Source organism: Pelodiscus sinensis, chromosome 18 (assembly GCF_049634645.1).
Source record: "Pelodiscus sinensis isolate JC-2024 chromosome 18, ASM4963464v1, whole genome shotgun sequence".
NCBI classification, from domain to species: domain Eukaryota; kingdom Metazoa; phylum Chordata; order Testudines; family Trionychidae; genus Pelodiscus; species Pelodiscus sinensis.
This window is the reverse complement of record NC_134728.1, coordinates 19,073,399-19,100,624: the sequence shown is the minus strand read 5'-3', so window position 1 is coordinate 19,100,624 and position 27,226 is coordinate 19,073,399. Positions and strand designations below refer to the sequence as shown.

Genomic DNA, 27,226 nt, shown 5'->3' with positions numbered 1-27,226 from the left:
GGGGGAAAGGAATTAATATTTGTTTCCTTTGATTCAATTAATGTAGAACTCAGGAATGTGAAAGAAAAGCTCTCCTGCTTGGGGCCAGGAACACTGTGGGCACTTTTCTCTGACAGCTTTCCCCAGCACACCTAAGATCTATCTACCTGACCACACACCTTTAAGTCTATGAAATGGGCAGAGTGTTTTTCTCTGCTGTGCATGCAAATGTGCACTCATTTTACCAGGGGTCAGACCGAGACAGCAAACATTTCAGAAGAGGAGGCTTGTTTCTTCTTCCTAGCTGCAGGTGAGAAGAGGATCATGGAGGAAAAGGCAGCCAGGAACTGAGAGGTGAATGGAAATGTGTGAAAATAACTCCTTGAATCTGCAAGGGGCACTGAGCCATGCACTGTAGCATTCTGTTTTGCTGAATTCAGTGAGAAGGTGCAAGGAAATACACCCTGTTCACTGCCTTTAGAAAAGGGGAACCTGAGTTGAGTTAAATGCTAGTGGCACGCCAGCTGGACAGGTAAACGCAGATTGCATATCACTTGCTCTAACATCAGTGAAAGGGAATAGGAAGGGTTTTCAGCCAGTCTGCAGAGGAAAAGCTCAGCGAGCGACAACTGTCAAATTGGTTGGCTCAATACATGGCGAGTCAGCCATAGACACCAACAGGGGCCATGGTACTCTCTAATGGATGACACTTCTCTTTGCCTTGGCTTTACCCCAGTTTCTCCCTTTGTCGTATGAAATACAGCATCACATGTCAGTGTTAATGATTGATGTTAAGCTAACAAGCGTACATCAGAGCACATCTTATCAAATGATCTTCTGAAAAGTGCCAAACACGTGTCAGATAGCGCTGTGGTTTGGACAGAAGAAGGACACCTCATTTTATGTCAGCTGTGACCTTAAGCAGCATCATTTAGCTGTCAAGTTCAAAGATGATTTATAGGGCAGTCACATAACAGAGGCCATTGAAATCAGTTGATACTGGCCTTATACTGTAGCAAATTTGTTGATATTCATGGTTCCTTGGCCCAGATCAGGAAACTGGAAGAGCATTTTCCTCTCTTGCTGTCACTTACACTGTAGCCCATTCTTTTACCACTTTCCCCAGGACTCTGACTATACTAACAGTAGCAGGTTTATTTTAAAAACATTATGTGAAAGGTCTATGGTCAAATCTTGTGAATTTACATATGGTCCCTAGACACCCCATGATTGATACTTTCTTACTCAGGTTTCCCTTAGGTCCTACTCTGATAAAATTCTGATTGAAGTCAAGGACCTCAAGAATTGGCTTGATATTAATTAGAAATGGATCTGAATCTAAATCCCCAGATTTCAAATATCCTCAAGCTTCACAAATGTTTGAAATCTGAGCCCAGATCTAAACATTATGGTTTGAGTCAGCATCTGTTAATACTGTTTATTGACAAAACTATGGCAGAAATTGACTTTAAGTAACCCACGTTGATTGTATGCTTTTTGAAATAGGGTCTATCTTTCTCTTTCTCTCTCTCATGCACACATACTCTTTCATATGGTACCCATAAAAATGTGACCCATTTCAGGTTGGAGTCATTGGGTGTTATCATACTAATCCTTGTAATAGTTAGTAAATATATCAGTACGACTTTGGGGAATTCATCTAGTTTCCATTATAACCTTGAAAATCAGAACAGCTCTGTCAAAAAGGCTGGATAAGGTTCACAGACCTTTCAGGTGAACCTAGCAGTGGTTTCAAGTGAGACTGGTATAAGAAATCTGTGGCTGCATATGGTATATACAGACACCATGGCTGTGTCTAGACTGGCCAGTTTTTCCGGAAAATCAGCCGCTTTTCCGGAAAAACTTGCCAGCTGTCTACACTGGCCGCTTGAATTTCCGCAAAAGCACTGACTTCCTACTGTAAGAAATCAGTGCTTCTTGCGGAAATACTATTCTGCTCCTGTTCAGGCAAAAGTCCCTTTTGCGCAAAAGGGCCAGTGTAGACAGCTCAGATTTGTTTTCTGCAAAAAAGCCCCGATCGCGAAAATGGCAATCAGGGCTTTTTTGCGGAAAAGTGCATCTAGATTGGCACGGACGCTTTTCCGCAAAAAGTGCTTTTGCGGAAAAGCGTCCGTGCCAATCTAGACTCTCTGTTCCGAAAATGCTTTTAAAAGCATTTCCGGAAAATCATGCCAATCTAGACGCAGCCCATAGTTGTTAGTGGAACTTTCAGCACCAAAAGCTCAAGACTCCACTTGTGACAGCTACTTATCTGTAATGAAGAAACTAGAGTAAGACTGAACTCAAGTTTGAGGCCCATGGCAGCTCAAGGCCTATTGGTAAAGCCCTACATAGATATAAATGTCTATCCATGAATGTAGATATCCGCAGATCGGTATCCGCTGATCCACAGGGCTCTACTCCCAAGAGACACTGTGACCCATGGAAAGGAGTGTGGACCCCATGCCGGCAGCTCCTCCTGGCAATGCGGCTATACCATGCCCAGTAGGCCTGTATGACCCCAGACAGGAGACATGGGTAGACAACTGTATCCATGCAGGGCTCTACACAGGCAGTTTCATACATACAAATACACGTAAGCAGTTCTGAAAAGTTAAATATGATCTGTACATCAGTTATCTGTCAAGCCAGCCTGGATAACAGCATAAATAATACCAAAAAATCCATCCACACAGGACAAAGACAGCTGTAAAGTTCTGAACAATTCATTTCACTGTATCAGTTTTTGTAGTATGTTTTCCTCTTAGACCTTTTTGATACAACAGGCACCAGAGAAACTTGATGGAACAATGCTCATCAAAGGGACATAGTCATAAATATATAGGAATGGGATAAAATAGATAGGAATGACAGACAAGGTCATGTTAGTTCAGGGGTGGAATTATATGTTAAAGGAAGAGTCAAATATAATACAAATGTAAAGGAAGTAAACTGAACCACAGAATCTCTATGGATAGAAATTCTATGCTTGAATTATTACAGCATAGTAGTAGGAATATACTACTGACCACCTGACCAGGAAGGAGGCAATGTTTGTGAAATGTTCAGGGAGATTAGAGATGCTACAAAAGCAGAAACCCCGATAATAATGGGAAATTTCAACTATCACCTTATTTACTGGAAACATGTCACATCGGGATTGGATGCAGAGATAAAAATTTCTAGACACCATCAATACTGATTCTTAGAGCAGCAAGTCCTGGAACATACAAGGGGAGAGGCAGTTCTTGATTTAGTCCTAAGTGGCTCAGAGGATCTGGTCCAAGACGTGAATATAGCAGAACTGCTCGGGAATAGTTGACCATAATATAATTAAATTTAATATACTTCTAGGGGAGGAAATACCAAAAAAACCCATCACCATAGCACTTAACTTCAAAAAGGGAATGACACAAAAATGAGAAAGCTAATTTAATGGAAATTAAAAAAAGGAAAGAGTCACAAGAATGAAATGCCTTCAAGTTGCAATATCTGCATGGAAACTTTTTTTAAAAGATCTCAGTAGAGGATCAGACTCTACGTATACCCCACATTAAAAAAAACCACCAAAACATAACAGTAAGTGAACCATAGAATCCCCAAAAAAGTAAAAGAAACAGAGACAAAGCCTCAAGACTTTAAAAACTGGGGGTATGTCTACACTACCACCCTAGTTTGAACTAGGGTGGTAATGTAGTCAACTGGAGTTGCAAATGAAGCCCGGGATTTGAATTTCCCGGGCTTCATTTGCATGTTGCCGGGCACCACCATTTTTAAATGTCCGCTAGTTCGGACTCCGTGCCCATGGCTACACGCAGCACGAACTAGGAGTGGAACGAGGAGTACAGGTAGTTCGGAATAGGAAGCCTAGTCCGAACTACCTAGTTCGTGCCGCGTGTAGCCGCGGGCACGGAGTCCGAACTAGCGGACATTTAAAAATGGTGGCGCCCGGCAACATGCAAATGAAGCCCGGGAAATTCAAATCCCGGGCTTCATTTGCAACTCCGGTTGACTACATTACCACCCTAGTTCGAACTAGGGTGGTAGTGTAGACATACCCTGGCAGTCAAATCCTATTGAGGAAAATAGAAAGGAACAAATTCTGATAAGTCAAAGTATAAAAGTATAATTATTCTGGCCAAAAAGAACTTTAAGACCACAAGCAAAAAAATAAACTGTGAGGTGGCAAAGTTTGCAGTCAATACAAAATTACTCAAGATAGTTAAGTCCAAAGCAGACTACAGAGAGTTACAAAGGAATCTCACAAAAGTGGATGAATAGGCAACAAAATGGCAGATGAAATTCAACGCTGAGAAGTGCCAAGTATTGTATATTGGCAATCATGATCCCCACTTTATATGTAAAATGATGGGGCTAAATTAGCAAATCACCACTCAAGAAATATCTTGGATAGTTCTTTGAAAATATCCGCTCAACATACAGCAGCAGTCAAAAAAGATAAGCTATTAGAAAGGGGTAGATAATAAAACAAAATATCACAGTGATGCTATATAAAACCATAGATGCCCACACCTTGCATCTCAATATATATTTGGGTATAGAGAACAGCTTGTATTGAAGAAGAGGTTAAAAAGACGGACTATTCAGCTTAGGAAAGAGATGATTTAGGAATTTTAGGGGAAATATGATAGAGTCTATAAAATAAATAATGATGTGGAGAAAATGAATAAAGAAATGTTATTTAACTTTTTACATAACACAAGAACCAGAGGTCACCCAATGAAATTAATAGGCAGCAAATTTTTTAAAAACATAAGGAAGTACTACTTCATGCAACACACGGTTAACCTGTAGAACTCATTGCTGGGGATATTGAAGGCCATTAGCATTACTTGGATCAAAAAGAATTAGATAAGTTCATGGAGAATAGATCTATTAACTCACTAGAACAGGCAGGGACACAACACAACACCATACTCTGGGTGTCCCAAAACGTCTGCATGCCAGATGCCAGGAATGGACAACGGGATGGATCACTTGATAAATTCCCCTACTCTTTTCATTCCCTCTGCAGCATCTGTCAAAGGCTTCTTCTAGAAACCAGGGTTCTGGGCTAGATAGACACTTGTGCTGCCCCAATATAGCTATTTGTATGTTCTTTTGCATGTGTGGCTACAGCATTGCATTTGGTTTTTTAATGTGGGCTTATGTCTGTGGGTATGTCTTCACTTACGTCCACACTGCAATTGTGTTCTTTAAAAAAAAATTAAAAGAACAGAAGGGGTTTTCCAACACTGGTAAATTTCTTTCTACGAGGAAGAAGTCTTTTTCCAAAAAAGCTCTTTCAGAAAATGGTGTGTGTGGACAGGGAAGAGGGAGTTCTTTCAAAAGAAGAGGAAAGAGAAAAAAGCATAGGTGCCCTAGTGGCCACTCCGTCTATAGTAATCACAGCTTACATGCGAGATAGCGTCCATTCAGTGTGGATGCTCTCTTTCGAAAAAGCAGATTTTTTTTCAATGCGCTTTTGCTGTGTAACCACTCTCTTTTGGATGAAGTTTTTTCAGAAGATCTCTTCCAGAAAAGCTTCTTCCGAAAGAAGTCTGCAGTCTAGACACAGCCAGAGAAAGGTGCCAGCCATACTAAAAGCCCTGTAATACTGGATCCCTCTAACTTATCCAGAGAAGAGACACAGAACATGCAGTTTCAGGGGGTAGCTGAGTTAGTCTGTACAGGATAAACTTAAAAAACAACAAATGGTCTGGTAGCACTTTATAGACTAACAAAACATGTAGATGGTATCATGAGCTTTTGTGGGCACAGCCCACTTCTTCAGATGAGAAGTGTTAGGACAGGATTCTCCAGCATATCAGTCTGCCACCATCCTGAACTGGAAGAAACCACTTTTGGCCTTAAGATCTACAAAAAAGCTTCTAGAAGGGACCTTTATTATCATTTAGTCTGACTTCCTGTATATCCCAGTCACAGGATGTCCCTGAAGTAATTCCTGGTTCAGTTCAATAGGCTGAACTAGAGCAGAATTTTTAGGAAAACATTTCATCTTGAATTTTAAACAATCAGTAATGAGAGAAAAATCAACCAGAACCTTGGGTAAGTTGTTCCAGTTAATTACCCTCAACATTTACACACTTACACCTCATTTCTAATCTGAATTTGCATAGCTTCAGCTTCCAGATACTGGATCTTGTTATATGTTTGTCTGCTTGATAACAGAGAGCTGTTCAAACCTAATTTCTATTCCCCATGTAGATATGGATGGGGAGCCAGTCATTCCTTAACTTTCTTCTTGATAAGCTAAAGAAACTGAGGTCCTTGAGTCTCTCTCTGAAGCATGTTTTCCAGTCCTTTAATCAGTTCTGTGGCTACTCTCTGACCTTCTCCAGTTTTTCAATATTCTTTTTAAAGCATGGACACCAGAACTGGACTCAGTGTTCCATCATTGTGGCACCAGTAACAAATGCAGAGGTAATGTAACTTCCCTGCTTTTACTCAATAGTCCCCTGTTTATACATCTAAGGAATGCATAAATCCTTTTAGCAACAGCTTTACACTGAAAGTCATGTTCAGATGTTTATCCAACAAGGCTCACAACTATTTTTCAGAGTCATTGCTTCCCTTCCCAGGGTAGACTCCCCCATTCTATAAGTATGGCTAACATTCTTTGCTCCTACATTGACCCTGCATTGGGCTGTAATGGAAGTCTGTTTCCTTGTGCCTGCTTTACCAAGGGATCGAGATCACTCTGTATCAGCGACCAGTCCTCTTTTTCTTTTATCAACTGTCTCATCTGCAACATTTCTGAGTTATGATTTTATATTTTCTTTTTTCTAAAAGAAAAAAATCATCTAGTACAGGGCCTAGAATCAGTGCCTGCAAGACCCCAATGAAACATACCTGCTTGGTGGTGATTTCCTGTTTATAGTATTTTGAGATCTCTCAGCTAGTTGATAATCCAGTTCTCAGCAGCAGCATAACCAGAAGTGCCACTTGGGTGAGCCCTGACATTGGGTGGGTTGCAAGAATGGGGGGGAGGAGCATAATAGGAGAGATGGGGAGCAAGCCCTGATTCTGCTCCCCGGCCAGAGTATAGGGCAGGCTGGCAGGTGAGCCTGGATCCAAAGTGTGTAGGCCCACATTCACACGTGCCATTTTTGTAACATTCCAGTCAATATGCTGCACACTACCATGTAAAACTCCTCAATTAAACCATGTTGATTGACAATCAAATTACCCTCCTTAAATTCTTGATAAAGCAAGTCCCATATCAGCCTCTCCATTATCATTTCTAGGATCAATGACAGGCTAACAGGCCTATAAATGTCCAGGTTATCTCATTTATCCTTTTAAAAATATTGGCACAACATTTGATTTCTTCCAGTTCTCTGGAACTTCCCAAGGCTTATTAAAAGTCAACATCACTGATCCAGGAGAACTTCTTGGCCAGTTCTTATTAAAAAAACTGGGATGCCAGATTCCCAGACCTGCTGATTTTAAAATGTCTAGTTTTAGTAAGTGCTGTAGATAGCCTCTTTAGCTACAGTTGGAATTGAAAGTATTTCATCATCACATTTGCTCTGATGACATCATCTGGCTTTTCTACCCAAATACAGAAGAGAAATACTTATTGAGCACTTTTGCCTTTTCTGGTAATAGATTTCTCTTTTCATCCTTTGGCTTTCTATATCACTTTTTAGGCTCTAATTTATATTTAATGGCTATCCACTTCCATTTGTTACCTACTATTGTACAGGTGATGGGGTAGCAGGCCCATCTGCCATAATTTGGGAAGGCCATCGGATATCACTGTGATGCAGACCATATAAAAAGCTAGCTAGCTAAACATAATGGAAATGGTGGTCTATAACAACATGGACTCCCCTGTCCCCACTGAACAGGACCAAGAACTATTAATTCTCTGTTAGTAGGCCACAGAATAGCCAGCAAGTAGCAATGACTACCACTTAGTCAATACTCACCAACTGCATTAGAACCATGGGTGCCGTTTCAGGAGAGCAGTGGGGGCAGCAGCCATGTGTACCAGGACGCAGCTTGCTTTTCCTCCCGTTCCCCTGACTACCAGGGAGTGAGGGGAAAGTACTGGGATTCCATGCATACTTCACTCCTGGCTGATGAAGCGAGGGGGCAGGGGAGTGAATCACAGAATCCAAGTACTTTCCTCTCACTCCATGATAGTCAGGTGAATGGGAAGAAAAGCAAAGCTATGTCCCAGTAAACATGGCTGCACCCTATCCCCCTTCCCGCTCTCCTGAAATGGCGCCCTTGATTAGAACCCATGACCTAGCTGTGTAAAGTCCTGTGGCCTATTACCATCCTACTGAAACAGACAGTCCCCCAGGAATGCTATGTTCTAATAAAACTTTGATTTATGCTCAGAAGAATCTCTCATATCTAAAACTTTTTATGGAAATTCTCACACAAGAACTGAAACCACAGTAGAAGGAAGAGGGAAATTTTCAGAGACTGTAAAATTGTCTTTAATTAAAAAAATAAAATGGTAAACTTCAAATTCGGACTAAATACTTGGTGTCTGAGATAGGCAAAAAAGTCTGTAAGTCTCCACTAAACCATGTAATCTCCTTTCATGACAAAGTAACATTTCACTAGAGAGCAATGAAATATTTCCTTCTTCTGTCCCAATTTCAAACCAGAGCCGTGCTACCTCCCCCTACTTAATGCACAGCTTCTCAGGTGACGTAACTGAGAATGTGCACTGAACTCTGATTTGAAAGAAAGCAACTGTCAAACACACACTCCCTTCTGAACAGAATGCAGGACAATGTAGCACTTTAAAGACTAACAAGATGGTTTATTAGATGATGAGCTTTCGTGGGCCAGACCCACTTCCTCAGATCAAGCAAACTTTCCTTGTGGTTTAAAATTTCAGATCACTTTATCAGCTCTGTAATATGGCACTTTGCAGCTAGCTTGTTTTCTCTATGCAAGGCAGCTGAATACACTTAGGCCTTGTCTATCCTAGGATTTCATACCTGGTTGTAGTTGCACCCTTGCCTGGCAGAGACACAATCTACACTAATGTAGCCTGACTTGCCTGGTGCAGTTTACCTGAGTGCAAATCTCATTTTACAGAAATTCACCCTGTCCACATTAGGGACTCGCATCAGCCCTGCTGCACCCATGGCTGAAATCCCACTGTGGCCGAAGCCTTAAATGGACCAGAAATTATGTCTCTTTTTAATTATACCCCACTACCCTAAACACACTATTTATACACAGAATTAGCAAGCCAAAGAAATTGTTAAGTTAAAGAGATACTGATTTTTCAAGGTAGGAATTGCCTCCTTCAGTAGGGATTGCCATCAGCTGCAACTAAACACAACGGGAACATTACCTGAATAAAAATTTGTGGTTTTGATTATGTAGTGCTGCTCCCCATGGCTGCACTGCAGTAAGAGTTTAGCCTAAGCCCTGCAGCCTCAAGACCCTGCAAGCAGGGCCGGCTTTAGGCCGATTCTCCCAAATCAGGCTCTGTGCCTAAGAGGGCCCCACTCCCGGGCGTATGTGCGGCCCTGCCCTCACAAATCAGGCCCCACACTTCCTAAAGCTGGCCCTGCCTGCAGGATTTGGTCCATTGCCTCTGGTATGAGCCTTGGGCAGATAACAAATGCAAGAGGGCCCTGGCCTCTACATTGTTTTCAAAATGGAATTTCATAGCAACATTACCAACTCTTGCTTCTGGGTTTGCAGAACTGCTTTAGTAGTGTTGGTCCCAGGACAGATAGAAAGATAAGATAAATTAGGTCAGGGTCTTCCTGACATCCCCCAATGGGTATATAAACCTCCTCGCCTCTGAATTTGCCCAACACTCCCCAAAGGGTCAACTAGCTACATCCAGTGTTGCCAAGTTAGTCACTGGTTGGAAAGCTGAATTGAGATTAATACACACTTTAAAAGTATATATAATGTATGATAAAGTACTTTTACCTGAAAAAGTATAATACGTTTGAAAAATATGAACAAAGACTAGCTTTCTTACACAGTGTTTTTTTCTGACAGAGTTTTAGTGCATTTGTTTTAGGAATGTTGGCTAACCTTATAATTCAAATTATGATTTGTATGCAGGGTCAGAATGAGATCTCCCTTAACAGATAGCGATGAGCCAGGGGAGCGGGTGAAGGTTTCTCAACCAGACTATTTACGTGAACTCACCTACTCTGCCTAGGAATCCAGAAGGCAAAGCACTGCTGCCCATGTGAGCAATTTCCTTCCCTGTTGTGTTATTATAAATCATTTTAGTATTGAATGTAGGGTCATGAAATGTTATCTTTATTACATGAGTAAAGGGCAGCAGCATTGTACTCTGTCCTTATTGAGGGGCTCATCCTCAAAACTCACCCCTTAGGCTTGAGAGTTTATAGCCTTGGGACCTCTAGACCTGTCACATCAGTTATGAAAGTAAAAACTTGCTTGAACCCCAGCATCTCTTTCACGATAAATTAAGCACTGGTCACCCTCAACTGAACTGTCTTTGCTAAGCAAGGGGTTTGTATAGCAGAACCAGGGGTGGGGTAAGGGTTTTTCTTGGTGGTGTGGGCTGTGCCGAAGTGTCACAGGCATTATTTGACTTGCCCCTTCCTCATACGGAAGCTTCTCTGTACCCCTAATCATTTTAACTGACTTTCTCGATACCTTTTCCAACACCAAGATACCTTTTTTGAGATGGGGTGATCAGAACTGCATGCAGTATTCAGGGTGTGAACATACCACTGATTTATATAATAACAATGGAGGAGCTCAGTTTGTCAGACTGATCATCAAAGCCAAACAGTATGAATAGGCTACAAAACACCAATCTTCTGGACTGCATCGACATGCAGAAAGCCTTAGAAGCCTGTCATTGTCAAAGCAAATTTTAGACAGCCATAACAAGGCTCTTAAAATACTGGAGACAGGGTCAGCCCACAACATTTTGGCACCTGAGGTGGGGAGCTCAAATGACGCTTTTAAAGTGCCTTTTAAAGATTCTGCAGCTTGTAATAGTGCTTTTTGGAATAGATGGCAGTGTGCACGGGAGAGTTTAGAGTTACACTTATCTCTAAGCAAAGTTTGTGCTTCACTGTATCTTCCAGAAGAGTTTGCAAGCAGCCATCTCTTTAGGGTTAGGTTTACAAGCACTCTTTTAAGATGTGGGTTGTCAGAGATGCAACGGATGTGTCTTCTATAAGCTGAACATCTAGAAATTCATTTGCTGGCCTACCACTGACATCAAGATAACGAATTCAGTGACTTAATACTAGACACCCATTTACATCAGTTCATTCACAGCCATGTATGCACATTTTCTGAATGTGGTGAGAGAGTTCTTCACTTTCTCAACTGCTGAGTCTTTCACAGTTGCTCTGCATACTTCCAACCTGTCATTTGAGTTTCTTGCAGAAAGATAGTGAGCATTTGCTGTTCTTGGTTGGAACCAGTGTCCAACTTCAGGATCCTGACCAAACGAAGAAAAGAGAGTAGTAAAATACACACCTTGGACTTCAGAAAATCAGATTTTGACTCCCTCAGAGACCTGATGGGCAGAATCCCCTGGGATGCTAACATAAAGGGGAAAGGAGTCCAGGACAGCTGGCAGTATTTTAAAGAAGCCTTATTGAAGGCACAGAAAGAAACCATCCCACTGCGTAGCAAGAGAGGCAAAAATGGTAGGAGACCAGATTGGCTTACAGGGGAAATCCTTGGTGAACTTAAGCGCAAAAAGGAAGCTTACAAAAAGTGGAAACTTGGACAAATGACCAGGGAGGGGTTTAAATGTATAGCTCGAGAATGCCGGTGGGTTATCAGGAAGGCGAAAGCGCAAATGGAATTGCGACTGGCTAAGGATGTGAAGGATAACAAGAAAGGTTTCCACAGGCATGTTAACAAGAAGAAGGTGATCAGAGAAGGTGTTTTATTTATTTAGCTTAACTCTTGGGGTCCTTTTTTTTCTCCCTCTTTTTTTCCCCCTCAACCAAATTTTTTCCCTGGTGTTTTTTTTGAGGGGGGGGAGGGGAGAAGGTGTTCTGTATTTTTGGTTAAACCATCTGGCAACCCTACTTGGATCAGAGAGATATCCATTGAAAACATACTGGAAGAAGCGAAGACTTCAGTTCAAAGTTGACTAATTAGGGCACTAACATTAACTCCTTAAATGAAAGGAACAAAAAGTGTTTAATAAGCCGCTGAAAAAGTAAAGTACTCAGACTTAATCCTTACAAATCCACAGTACCAATTTCTGGATTCTATCAACTTCTAAGTTGCTTTTACATATGCCTGTCTTAAAAAACATTCACAGCTGAGCGGGGTGAGGCACTATCTATAATGGGGCAGCCATATGATCAAGACCACTAGAATTTGAACACAGAGTGGTATAATATGATCAATATGAAGATTTTACTTCAACTTCCTCTTCATCATCACTGGTGGTTCAGACCAGTTTTTGTGCTGTGGTTCTTGGGATGAAAGAAGAAGGAATTCATCTCTTCCTAGGTCCAGTCACAACAGCTTCAGGCAACTGAGCATTCTTTTTTCCTCGTTCACTAGAATTTTGCATTCTAAAAGAGGTGCTTTCGGTGTGATGATGAGCACATCATAAAGGACTGGAAGTACTGGACACATGAGAAGCCACCAAAAATGAATGCAACTGCATTTGAGAAGCTTGTTAATAGTGTTGTGCAAAGTTACAACAGGAAACTAAGAAAGATGTAGATATAGTGTTCTATAGCAGGCTTATGTAGCCAACTTTAATTTATATGATGATTTTAAAACATGCATTAAATCTAATAAAACGGTCATGAAGCATTTTTCAGTTTTACTATGGTGCCATACAGCCCACCTTTGTCCTAACAGTACCACCCCTCATCAGTCTTCACTTCCCCCACCTCGTCTCTTCTCTCTTAGCATTTTCATCTGTACAGGGCAATCACGAGCTCTGCCAAATACAGCTCATTACTTTAGCAGTTAATCTAGCACTGTACTCTTTGTGAATGGCATATGTCCAAAGTGCTTGCAACAAGTAAAGGAGTTTTCTCCCTTTGGAGTAGTGGCCTCCTGGAGAGAGGAAAAATGCAGAGTAGGAGAGTTTGGCTTTGCACCATGTTGATACTGCATTAATTCCCTTTTAGAAGGCATGCAGAGAATGGGACACTTTTCAGGACATGCTCTGTGGGCAGCTAGCTTGGAATACTTAATCTGCTATTCAGTACCAGCAGCAAGCAGCCAAAAATAGAAGCAGAGGTGGGAAATAATAGGCAGAAAATTGAAGAAAAGCCAAGCCATTTGAAGAAGGCATGAGACTTGATTGCGTAATGGCTCAGGGCAAGGCACAGATCTTAGGCTATGTGTACACTGAACACTTTACAACCGCGCTGCTGTGCTGCTGTGGCCACACCATTGTAAGGTGTGGAGTGTAACCGCACTTTGTTGTCAGGAGAGAGCTCTCCTGGCAACAAAATAAAACCGCCTCCAACGAGGGGCGGTAGCTTTATTGCTGGGAGCATGGCTCCACTGATGAAGTGCTGTCCACACCAGCACTTTTCATTGTTAAAACTTCTGTCATTCAGGTGGTGTTTTTTCACTGAAAATGCCAGTGTGGACAAAGCCTTAAACATCAGTCAGTCATCCCTTGGGTCTTCATATGCCCAGATAAAGCAGGCAGTAGTCACTGCAGAAGTGAAAAGGAAGGTAATGAAAAAAATGCTTTAATGATCAAATAACAGAATTGTTCTCAGATCTCAACCATCTCTTTAGTTTTTGGTGCCTTTATAACACTGAGATGTGCCAGAGTTTGTCTCACCCCACCATGGATTAACACAATTCAAAACACACAGGGCTTATTTTGACAAAATATAATGTAAGGCAACATGTTCCTTAGTAATGTGTCCAGCTGACGGAAGTGAAAGCTCTGACAGATGAACTGAAGGGGGAAATCCCTATTCTGATCTATTTAGGTTCTTAATCCATCATCACCTCTGCAAGATCAGAGGGCCTGTCTGTCCTGGAGATATTTGTGGCTCACCCAGTGCTAAAGCCCCAATGTAGATGGCCTGCTCACTTTTGACTTACTTCACTTTGAAGCCCCATTTTTTGCCACAGCAAGGGAAGAAGGAGGTTGTAGCAGTGTAGGTACATCTGTGTACTAGTACAGATATCCCCAAAGAGAGAGCTTTGAAAACTTGAGAGTTCTTCCTGAGCAGTGTCTCTCAACTAGGGGTACGTCTAAACTATATGGCTCTGTCGACGGAGCCATGTAGATTTGTTGTTTTGGCAAAGTCAAATTAAGCCGCGATTTAAATGATCGCGGCTTCATTTAAATTTACATGGCTGCCGCGCTGAGCCGACAAACAGCTGATGAGCTGTTTGTCCGCTCAGCGCGCTAGTCTGGACGCTCCCCTGCCGACATCAAAGCCCTTTGTCGGCAGCCCCGGTAAACCTCATCCCACGAGGAATAACGGGGCTGCCGACAAAGGGCTTTGATGTCGGCAGGGGAGCGTCCAGACTAGCGCGCTGAGCGGACAAACAGCTGATCAGCTGTTTGTCGGCTCAGCGCGGCAGCCATGTAAATTTAAATGAAGCTGCGATCATTTAAATCGCGGCTTCATTTGACTTTGCCTATGTGTCTAATCTACATGCCTCTGACGACAGAGGCATGTAGTCTAGACACAGCCTAGGAGTATCCCCTGGGGATATATAGAGGTGTTCCAGGAGGTATGTCAACTCATCTAGGGTATGTCTACACTAGAAAGTTAGTTCGAACTAACGGACGTTAGTTCGAACTAACTTTCCTATGCGCTACACTAGCGCTCCGTTAGTTCGAACTTAATTCGAACTAACGGAGCGCTTAGTTCGAACTAGGTAAACCTCATTTTACGAGGACTAACGCCTAGTTCGAACTAGCTAGTTCGAACTAAGGGCTGTGTAGCCCTTTAGTTCGAACTAGTGGGAGGCTAAGGCTTCCCAGGTTTCCCTGGTGGCCACTCTGGCCAACACCAGGGAAACTCTATTGCCCCCCTCCCGGCCCCGGAGCCCTTAAAGGGCCACGGGCTGGCTACTCACTTTGTGCCAGTTGCAAGGCTGCCAGCACCCGTGCCTGCACAGCCTGCACCTGCCACAGGATGAGCCAGCCATCCGAGGGCTCCCAGCCCTCCACTGCTCCCCACGACCAGCCTGGCGGCTCCCGGGAGCCTGCCCGGGGGCGCAAAAGGCGGGCGCCCGCCTGGTCAAGTGCGGAGATCGTGGACCTCATCGAGGTTTGGGGGGAAGCCTCAAATGTCCACGATCTCCGCACTAGCCACCGGAACGCGGCCGTCTATGGACGCATGGCTGCCAGCCTGGCCGCCAGGGGCCACCAGCGCAGCCGGGAGCAGGTGCGCTGCAAGATTAAAGACTTGCGGCAGTCCTACTCCCGGGCCTGCCTGCCAGGGGCTGACCCGGAGGCCTGCCCCCACTTCCATGCCCTGGACCGCATCCTGGGGCCTCATGCCGTCCCTGCCCCCCGGGACGTGATTGACCCCGGGGCAGAGGGACCGCTCCTGGACACCGAGGAGGAGGAAGAGGGCTCTGAGAGCCAGGAGCCTGCCGCCAGCCTTCCCAGGACCCGGGACCCCCGAGGCACCCCACAGAGCCGCTCGCCTGCATCATCAGAGGCCGGGGAGGCGTCCACCTGTGAGTACCCTCGTGTTCCCCTTATGTGTACGGGGGGCTGGGGCGAGAGGGAGCCCCGGGACCGTGCGCCTGGGCCTTGCCCACTACGGAGCAGCAGCTGGGGATCCTGCAGGGGCCCTGGCCTTGCAGAGGGGAGCTGGGTTTCACACACCTGGGCCCCTGGGGTAATTGACCGCTGGTCTTCTTGCACCACAGCTGCAGCACCGGGGACTGCAGGGCGCACCACACCGCCTGCAGCAGCCGCCCGCGCCCGGGCAAGCAGGACAGCCAGGAACCAGGAGGACTACCAGAGGCGGCATCTCCGGTTCCTGGACCGACAGCTCCGTCTCCAGGACCACTGGGTCCAGGAGGACCTCAGGCTGCGCCAGAGGAGTCTGGAGGCCCTGGAGGAGCAGACTACATAAAAAGCACTAGAAAAGACTGTACTAAACTAAAATTTGATACAATGATTGTTCAGAATGCTGTATATACTATACACTGAAATGTAAGTACACTATATTTCAATTGATTTATTTTATAGTTATATGGTAAAAATAAGAAACGTAAGTAATTTTTCAGTAATACTGTGTTTTTATGTCTGATTTTGTAAGCAAGTGTTTCTAAGTGAGGTAAAACTGGCGGGGTACATGAGACAAATCAGCCTCCTGAAAGGGGGACAGTAGTTGGAAAAGGTTGAGTGCACAGATTAGAAAACCTGCTTGTGGGAGAAGATAATTCTGTGATTCTTTTAAAAGTGGTGTATGTGGGGGCAAGCACTGAGGAAGCAAAGAGGGTTTTTTCTTTTTGAAACTAATAATTTCCATTTTTTAAAATAATTCAGATAAATGTGATGACTTTGCGTGAAAATGTTCCTCCTCCTCCTCCTCATGACCTGTCAGGTAATCTTGTCCTCTGTTTATCATGATCAGAATTAGTTCTTCTGTTCTTTTCCGTTCCCAGAAATAGCTAAATTAAATAGTTTCTGGTTAAGCTCAAAGGCAATTGTGTGCACAAAACAGGTGCTGTAACTGCCAATACAAATAGATAATAAGGCACTTTTGAGGGTGCAGGTCCATGCTGTCTGATGTGGATGCACAAAAGAGATGTGCAACATGCTTTTTATCAATCATTAGAATCTTTATTTCATGATATATGAAAAGACTAATAACTAGCATACACACAGAGGTATTTGATACTGGATTAAAAATTAAAGTAAACCAAAAAAAAGTGGGTGCCTTGTAAATTGCACATATGAAAATATATTTCCATACCACCTTTTCCATGAACAATATTTTTCAATATATTCATTTAGGGCTACATTTTCAAAAGGGTGCTTTCTCTTTCACCAGCACAGCTTATACATGCAACATTTGCTCCCACATTTTGACCTACAACCAAATTACGGGTCCAAATGACTTTCTTGCACCTCTAATTTCAGCACTTTGTTGATCGTGGGCATCCACTGGGTATCGAGATGTATAGTTAATTTGTGAGCACACAAAGACTGATCTCAGCCCTTGTAAATACATCCTTAATGCAGAACAATTCTGTAACCCAGTCTATTTCCAAAACAATCAAAGGGAAACACTGGAAAACTCCTGCCACCCATAAAGCCAGAATAAGCCGCATAAATCATCCACGCTGTATACTGCTGAGATTTGTAAGCCTGTCATTATTATTGTAGTAGTCGTGGTATTTTACATTGTAATAGTGTCTCAGGGCCCCCCACCCATTGGGCTAGGTGTTGTACAAACCCACAAAAAAAGACAACAGCTCTTATTAATAAGAGGGAGTACTTACATATGGAAACCACAAGATAATACAAGAAATGACCCAGCTCAGATATGGCTAGTATGTTTCCTAGGGTATGTCTACATTAGCTACTCTAGTTCGAACTAGGGTGGCTAATGTAGTCATTCAAACTTGCAAATGAAGCCCGTGATTAAAATATCCTGGGCTTTATTTGCATGTTCCCAGGCGCCGCCATTTTTAAATGCCCGGTAGTTCGGACTCCCTGCCCGCAGCTACATGTGGCATGGGCTACGTAGTTCGAACTGAAGCCCCTAATTCGGACTACCTAGCCTGTGCCACGTATAGCTGCGGGCAGGGAATCCGACCTACCGGGCATTTAAAAATGACAGTGCCCGGGAACATGCAAATAAAGCCCGGGATATTTTAATCCCGGGCTTCATTTGCAAATTCGAATGACTACGTTAGCCACCCTAATTCAAACTAGGGTGGCTAGTGTAGACATACACCTGTTGGTTTGGCAAGGGAGAGGGAGTCATGCAGGGACCATGAGATACTTGGTTCGCGTTATGTGACCAGTGATGTGCAGGGCCCAGGCATTTCATACAATAGAGTTATAATCAGGGATAACTGCCGGGAGGATTGCCTGGGAACTTGATGGTAGCCACAGAAGAGTGTCGATCATGGACAAGGACAGCAACTTTGAAAAGATCAATATAGCCTGGATTTCAGTGGTAGACAAACTCCCAGGAGAACAGTTTCAGAGTGAATGCTTTATGCCCTCAAGGTACCAAAGGCCTCACTTTCTATATAATGGGTGTATCTACCATAAGAAAACAAAAGAGAACCCCAAATCTTGGTCTAAGACTCTTGACCCTGGTTCAGGCTGCTGAGGCAGTACAAAGCTACTGGAGACTTGCCCTTAAAGGCAACCCACGATTCTCCGTAACATAAAGGGGATCTTGGGTGACAGAGCCAAGCTAGCTCATTTTACATCACTGGTTTCCTTCTGCTTTGTATATAGGGGCTGTGTTGGGGCTAGCAAGAGAATATGTGCAACAGGGGGATGGTGGAGCACATGGTGCTCTATTAGAATAGAGCACAAACAAATCTGATGGTGTCTCTGCAACTTAGGGTGCTCTAAATTACACAGGCAGTTTTGGTCCCAGCTATCCCAGGGCCACAAAAAGGTGGCTTAGTTCCCTTTCCTCCCCCAGCACTACTCAGCTAAGGATCCGGCCCTTGAACTCACTGTGAGTTGGTTCCAGAATGCCAATATTGCTATGTAATGTCAAGCAATGTATTTAGAAGACAAGTTGGAGCATTCAGTTAGAACATTCCTAAGACTCACCTAACCACAAAAGAATGTAGCGTTACAATCTTTTTACTGGGGGGGAGGGTGGCGGGTTAGAGCATTTACTGGCACCAAACCTTAATTCCAGATGTTTCAATCAGGCACAATAGGCCATTTCTTACTATTCAGTCAGGACACTGTTGCCTGCACATTGAATCAAATTCAAATAGTTGGCTCCTCAGCATTCCTTATGCATTTACTTAGCTCCAGCATCATTAAGAGTTTGTGGACTGGCAGTGTTTCCATTTCCAGAGCTCAAAATCAAACGTAAAAAGTTTGCTAGTTAGGTTTCAAAATCTGAACATGGCAGAAGTCATTTTGTGTCATACATCTCTCCTTTAAAACTCCCGTAGGCTTCCTGTACCTGATTATACAAGTACATTTGAGTAAAATGTACATGTTAAAATTAATTTTTAAAAAATCTCTTTTTAGTTAAAGATGCAGTAGCTGACCAGGTTTGTGCAGATTTCCCATGTTGGAGATCACTGAGAATTTCTTGCTTAAAAGCTAAGGGCATGCTTAAATGCTCTGTAGGATCAGGGTCTGAAAGCAGCATCTTGATCTTGCAGGATCAAGTCATGAGTGATCAAAGTTAAAATTTGGTTTCCAAAAGCATTTGCACTAGTGAAACTCAGTGGGATAAATATCTGTGGGAAGCTGACACTCCAGGGAGCACAAGATAGTCAAAACATATTCATTCACAAATATCCTAGGCCTAGGAATGGGGTGCAGCTTTGGTTGGTTGGGTTTTGGAGTTTGTTTGCATTGCTGGCTGCAAATTGTGGCAATACTTACTGAATCAGACTTCCTTCCATTAATGTGATATGGTGTAACACACTACTACTCACCTACTGGGTTGAATTTCTATGCACTAATTACATTTGATCAATAGTTTCCACCTTGTAAACGTAATCCCTCAGAATGCGTCAATGATTTATTGTATGATGTTTTGTTTTATGCAACTGTGCTGCAGTCTGTTTGTTGTGATAATGCAATCCAGACAAAGGTTATTTTGTCATTTCTTCCTTTGTTTCTTTTCTTTCTACTTGATTTTCAAAGATGAGGAGTGACAAAGGATTTTTCATTCTCAGTCCATTCTGGGTTAATCACTGGTAGGTGCAAAATAGTAACAAGCCACTGCCCACACTCTTTTTAAAGCCGTGGTCACCAACCAGTCGATTGTGAGGCATTCCGGCACCCCCACCCTCCATTTTCCCCCCCATCCCTGAGAAGCCCCACTACCTACCTCTAGTGTAGTACCAGCTTCCCACGGGGTGGACGAAAGTCCTGTCTGAAGCCCGCGGCACTTCCAGGGGTTCCAGAAGTGTGCGGGCTACTCCCCTCCCACAGCTCTGTTGCATGCTGGGGGAGAGGGCGTTGGTCCTAGAGGAGGAGTGCAGCGGCTTCCCTGCGCTGCCGGTGCTGGAGGGGTGAATCGAGCATAGGGGTTTCCCTGTGCTGCCGGAGCGGGGGTCGGCCCTGGGGTTTGGCCCAGGGCAGGCACCCGCGGGGGTCTGGCCGCGCTGCAGGGGGTTGGCCAGGCTGCGCCGCGCCACGCCACAGGAGGGGGGTTTGGCCCCGGGGCAGGCAGCTGTGGGTATTTGGCACTGCCGCGGGGAGGAGGGGGGGTTTGGTCCCGCTGCGGGAGAGGGAGTTTGGCCCTGGGGCAGGCACCTGTGGGGATTTGGCACTGCCGCGGGGAGGGAGGGGGTTTGGTCCCGCTGCACGAGAGGGGGTTTGGCCCTGGGGCAGGCGCCCATGGAGGTTTAGCCCCACCGCGGGGGGGAGGGGTGTTGCTGTGCCGCGCAGCAGGAGAGGGGGTTTGGCCGCGCCGTGGGAGAGGGGGTTTGGCCCCGCCGCGGGAGAGGGGGTTTGGCCCAGGGGCAGGCACCCACGGGGCTTTGGCTGCACTGTGGGAGGCACGCGCCGACTTCCCTCGGGGGGGGGGGGGGGGAGAATCCTGGGAAGAGGCAATAGCAGGGGACTCTCTGCCCTCACTCCCCTCTCCCCAGCCTCAGAAACCTGTCCCCACTGGCACTCTGTCCCCTGCCCTCCCAGCACTCTGTCCCCTCTCCCGTCCCCAGCTGCAGAAACCTGTCCCCACTGGTACCCTGTCCAAACAGGTTCCCTGCCCTTCTCAGAAATAAAGACAACGCAGAAACTTTTTGTGTCTGACATAGTATTTTATCTGAAAATGAAGCCTGGCCAACAAACCCCCAATTGGGGCCAAGCCTCCATCTGGCCACAGCATCATGACACTCCTGCACTCCCCTTTCCCCCAGACCCTAGATCTCAGCCTATCATACACTGGAACCCCCTGCCCTGAGCCCCTCACATACCCCAACCCAAATTCCTGAACCCTCACATCCAGAAGTTTGTGGCTTACTTAGTACCCTAACCCTACATCTGACCCCAACACTGCCCGGCCTGGAACTCCCTCCCCAGCCAGCGTTCCCTTATCCACTTCCTCCTGCATCCAGATTTCCTCCCAGAGCTTGCACCTCTCACCCCGTCCCACATCCAAATCCCTCATTCCCACCCCAGAGGCTACACATCCTGTCTCAACCCAGCGAGGGCACATCTAGACTGCAGGAGTTTTTCAGGATTCTGGAGATATCCCAGAAAAACTCTTCTGCATCTAGGGATGCGTTTGTTCTTCCACTACTTTTAGTAGAAGAGCAAACATGAGCTTTCGGTCATCCCTATATTCCAATTTCCACAAGGAATACGGGGGCTTCCAAAAGAAGGGGTTTTTCTGACATTTGGTCAAGTCTAGACAGGCCAAATGTTGGAAAAACTTCTTCCTACTCATGAATTGGGGGAAAAACGCATCAGTGTAAGGGTTGGGGATAACAAGTGATGGAGAGGAGGAGAGCAAAGAGGGCAGGGCTTCAAGGAAGGGGCAGGGCGGTAGATCTTGGGGTATGTCTACACTACAAAGTTAATTCCAACTAACAAACGTTAGTTCGAATTAACTTTAATAGGTGCTATACATACAAACCGCTAGTTCGAACTTAATTCAAACTAGCGGAGCGCTTAATTCAAACTAGGTAAACCTCATTCTACGAGGACTAACACCTAGTTCGAATTAAGTAGTTTGAATTAAGGGCTGTGTAGCCACTTAATTCGAACTAGTGGGAGGCTAGCCCTGCCCAGCTTGCCATGGTGTCCACTCTGGGCACCACCAGGAAAACTTGTCAGCCCCACTCCCGGCCCCGGAGCCCTTAGAATCATAGAATAATAGGACTGGAAGGGACCTCGAGAGGTCATCGAGTCCAGCCCCCCGCCCTCAAGGCAGGACCAAGCTCCATCTACACCAGCCCTGACAGATGTCTATCTAACCTGTTCTTAAATATCTCCAGAGAGGGAGATTCCACCACCTCCCTTGGCAATTTATTCCAATATTTGACCACCCTGACAGTTAGGAATTTTTTCCCAATGTCCAATCTAAACCTCCCCTGCTGCACTTTAAGCCCATTACTCCTTGTCCTGTCTTCAGTAACCAAGAGGAACAAATTTTCTCCTTCCTCGTTGTGACACCCTTTTAGATATTTGAAAACCGCTATCATGTCCCCCCTTAATCTTCTTTTTTCCAAACTAAACAAGCCCAGTTCATGAAGCCTGGCTTCATAGGTCATGTTCTCTAAACCTTTAATCATTCTTGTCGCTCTTCTCTGTACCCTTTCCAATTTCTCCACATCTTTCTTGAAATGTGGCGCCCAGAACTGGACACAGTACTCCAGCTGAGGCCTAACTAGTGCAGAATGACTTCACGAGTTTTGCTTACAACACACCTGTTGATACAACCTAGAATCATATTTGCTTTTTTTGCAACAGCATCACACTGTTGACTCACATTCAACTTGTGGTCCACTGTGACCCCTAGATCCCTTTCCGCCATGCTCCTTCCTAGACAGTCGCTTCCCATCTTGTATGTATGGAACTGATTGTTCCTTCCTAAGTGGAGCACTTTGCATTTCTCTTTATTAAACCTCATCCTGTTTACCTCTGACCATTTCTCTAACTTGCTAAGGTCATTTTGAATTATGTCCCTATCCTCCAAAGAAGTTGCAACCCCGCCCAGTTTGGTATCATCTGCAAACTTAATAAGCGTACTCTCTATCCCAATATCTACATCATTGATGAAGATATTGAACAGTATGGGTCCCAAAACAGACCCTTGCGGAACTCCACTTGTTATCCCTTTCCAGCAGGATTTAGCACCGTTAACAACAACTCTCTGACTACGGTTATCCAGCCAATTATGCACCCACCTTATCGTGGCCCTATCGAAGTTATATTTGCCTAGTTTATCAATAAGAATATCATGCGAGACCGTATCAAATGCCTTACTAAAGTCTAGGTATATGACATCCACCGCTTCTCCCTTATCCACAAGGCTCGTTATCCTATCAAAGAAAGCTATCAGATTAGTTTGGCATGACTTGTTCTTCACAAACCCATGCTGGCTATTCCCTATCACTTTATTACCTTCCAAGTGTTTTATTACCTTCCAAGTCCTTAAAGGGGCACGGTCTGGCTACGGTGCCCGTGCCAGTTGCAAGCCTGCCAGCACCCAGCCAGCAGACCCTACACCTGGCACGGCACAAGCCAGCCACCCGCTGCCACCCAGCCCTCCGCCTCTTCCCGGGACCAGGCTGGCGGCTCCCAGGAGCCTGCCCGGGGCCGCAAGAGGCGGGCGCCCGCCTGGTCTAGTGCGGACATCGTGGACCTCATCGAGGTTTGGGGGCAAGCCTCCAACGTCCATGACCTCTGCACTAGTCACAGGAAAGTGGCCATCTAGGGCAGGATATCTGCCAGCCTGGCCACCCAGGAGCAGGTTTGCATGAAAATCAAGGTGGTCCAGTGAGACCCCAACCCTGAGCCCTGAGCTTAGAACATAAAAACATAAGAATGGCCATACTGGGTCAGACCAAAGGTCCATCTAGCCCAGTAGCCTGTCTGCCGACAGCGGCCAACAGTAGGTACCCTGGAGGGGATGGACTGAAGACAATGACCAAGCCATTTGTCTCATGCCATACATCTCCAGCCTTCCACAAACTTCGGGCAGAGACACCACTCCTACCCCCTGGCTAATACCACTCCATGGACCCAACCTCCATGACTTTATCTAACTTCTCTTTAAACTCTGTTATAGTTCTAGCCTTCACAGCCTCCTGCAGCAAGGATTTCCACAGGTTGACTATTTGCTTTGTGAAGAAGAACTTTCTGTTATTAGTTTGAAGCTTGTTACCCATTAATTTCATTTGGTGTCCTCTAGTCCTTCTATTATGGGAACTAATGAAGAACTTTTCTTTATGTACCCTCTCCACACCACTCATGCTTTTATAGACCTCTATCATATCCCCCCTCAGTCTCCTCTTTTCTAAGCTGAAAAGTCCCAGGGTATGTCTACACTACCCTCCTAGTTCGAACTAGGAGGGTAATGTATGCATACCGCACTTGCTAATGAAGCCCGGGATTTGAATTTCCCGGGCTTCATTAGCATAAGCGGGGAGCCGCCATTTTTAAATCCCCGCTGCTTCGAACCCCGTGTAGCGCGGCTACACGGGGCTCGAACTAGGTAGTTCGGACTAGGGTCCTATTCCGAACTACCGGTACACCTCGTTTCACGAGGAGTACCGGTAGTTCGGAATAGGACCCTAGTCCGAACTACCTAGTTCGAGCCCCGTGTAGCCGCGCTACACGGGGTTCGAAGCAGCGGGGATTTAAAAATGGCGGCTCCCCGCTTATGCTAATGAAGCCCGGGAAATTCAAATCCCGGGCTTCATTAGCAAGTGCGGTATGCATACATTACCCCGCTAGTTCGAACTAGCGGGGTAGTGTAGACATACCCCCCGTCTCTTTAGCCTCTCTTCATATGGGACCTGTTCCAAACCCCTGATCATTTTAGTTGCCCTTTTCTGAACCTTTTCCAAGGCCAAAATATCTTTTCTGGGGTGAGGAGATCACATCTGTATACAGTACTGAAGATATGGCATACCATAGTTTGATACTTCCCCTCCTCTTTCCTCCCCTGGCTTCCCCCTTCCAGCTCCCTCCTCCCAGGTTTCCTCCTCCCCTCTCTCACCCTCTCTCTTCCCCTCTCCCACCTCCTTTTCCCAGTCTCCCCGAGTTTTGTTCAATAAAGAGAGTTTCTATTTTTGAACACACGTGTCCTTTATTTTGTACATCAGGAAGGGGGGCTAGGGAGGGGTAAGTGGAAGGAGGTGAGAGAGGAATGGGGTACGAGCCCCCGATGGGGAGGACTAGAGTGGCTCTGCGCGCTCCTCGGGGTGGAAGCTCTCCTGCAGCCCCCCGATTGACCCTGCCCCAGATGGCAGCCTGCGGCAAGTGCAGCCAGGCTGATGGCCGAGTGCTGTGATGTGCCGAGTGTGGGCATTCAGGGCACTCCAAGCCAGGACTGCTTTGCTGTCCCTCATCGAGTTAGACAAGCGAGCGAGGAACCCCTGAGAACTGTCTGTCCAGGGTGGGAGTCGGGTCCCTTTAAGCACAGCCCTTGGCTAGCCTGAGACAGCAGCTCCACACTCTAAGTTCTAATCTGATGCCCTGCCGGCACTGCTTCCGGCCAGCCTTTACCTCGGTTCAGGGTCCACTCAATGTGGACATGCTAGTTCAAATTAGCAAAATGCTAATTCGAACTAGTTTTTAGGTCTAGATGCACTAGTTCGAATTAGCTTAGTTCGAATTAACTAATTCGAATTAAGTTAGTTCAAATTAGTGCTGTAGTGTAGACATACCCTTGGCTTGTTCTATCATTTAAAAAGTGATCTTGGGTGTAAAAAGGTTAGAGACCACTATTTTAAAGCTATTGTGTTTTCCCTGAGTACATACTAAGCAGAAGCTTCAAGAATCAGCCAGTTATTAAACAACTTTGCACTGATGCAGCATTTCACTTATTTGAACCATGTTTTAAACATTAGCTCATTTATATGTATATCAACGATGTCTTAAAGAAGAGGCAAAAAAATTTAAAGGGTAGACTTTTGCAAATATTCATATTGGAGTGAAGAGCCCTGTAGAATGTCTGCCGGAATAGGGCAACCAGCTCCCTTACACACCTTTGAAAATCCCAACCTGAAATGTTAGTCATACAACTTTAAGAGCACAAAGAAGTTATCTAAGATGCATAGGAGAAGCACTCACAAAGAGGCATTGTGCCACAAGGAGATTGTTGGATTCAGAGTCCGCCCAGATTCCATACAATAGATTGGATGAAAATGAATATGGAAGTGTTGGGATTGATTAAGACCGTTGATTATGTGTTGTCAGCTGTTCTGAAATGGATGGCTTCATCAGTAGCATTACATGTATTTATGCATGTAAGTGACACCTAAATGACCAGGTTACAGATGACAGGTAGCATTGTAGAGATAATCGTACAGGCTCAGTATACTCAGATACAGACAGGGATGTGGGACATATAAGTAACTAGAGACAAAGGAGAGAGAGAGAAACTATTACTGAAGCTAAGTGTCTAGAACATCTAGAATACCAACTGATCATTTACTAGTGTTAAATTCTTCTCCTTCTAGATATTGAAAAGTTATACTTCACATAACTAATCACAGGTGGGATTTGGGAGCATTTGTAGTAGAAGGAGGTGATAGGTATTTAAGTGCAATAGTGTTTATTCAAAGATGAAACCCATCTTGTTTATTTAGAGATGAAAACCCATCTTGTTTATTTCTCCAAAGATTCCCAGACAAAGTCATAAGCACTGTTTCCTCAGTAGCATTCCTTGTAAGTTGTGTACTTGTGCAGCCGCTCAGGAGAAATTTAAATGCTACCCACTTGATTAGCAGAGCACCCACAGCTAGGTTCTGTGTTTCTACCCTAATGTGCCTCGGTGCACATACAAATGATTTATTCTGCACATGGGGGGAAAAGATTAGAAGACACATTGAATATGTGGTGCTCATCCTGGTGGATTTCAGGACTGGTCCATGCTTATAATAAATGTATTGAGTGCTAATAAAAATAGTCAGGAGCTGGAAAAGAGAGGCTTTATTCTGCATCCCAAATGGAAACATTCAGATAACTGATGAATTAATTTAGCATGTTGATTTTCTACAGAAAAAAAAAGTTTCCATTGAATGTAGTTATGAGCTGTCAAAAAGTTTTGTCCAATCAGTGACCACACTAGATTCTAAATTGCCATTTATTCCATGGAATTATAAACAGTCATAAATGCAGATGTTCACAATACACATCCCCAGCAGAAGCCTCATCCTCTGTTATGTGTCCAGCTGCACCATGACCTACTTTCTCAGCAGGGTAAAGGATGTTTAATGTGCTTGCTGGAGTTAGTGAGAAGAGCTAAGTCAGTTTTGCTTTATCCAAGTGTAAAAATAATGCCAGAATTTAGCAGTACTGAGTTTAACCCTTCTCCAGAGAGTCACTATTTTCTGCCCCTGGAATTACACAGGTATAAAACCTGTATTAGTGAGTAAAAAAATCCAGAACTAAAATGGTATAATTATTCTG

General features: G+C 44.7%; 1 long non-coding RNA gene across 3 annotated transcripts in view; it reads right to left on the bottom strand.

Annotated features, from left to right (window-relative positions):
- Positions 1 to 27,226, bottom strand: part of LOC142818850 (uncharacterized) — a 256,896-nt gene that overhangs the window by 145,945 nt on the left and 83,725 nt on the right. The window lies entirely within an intron of this gene.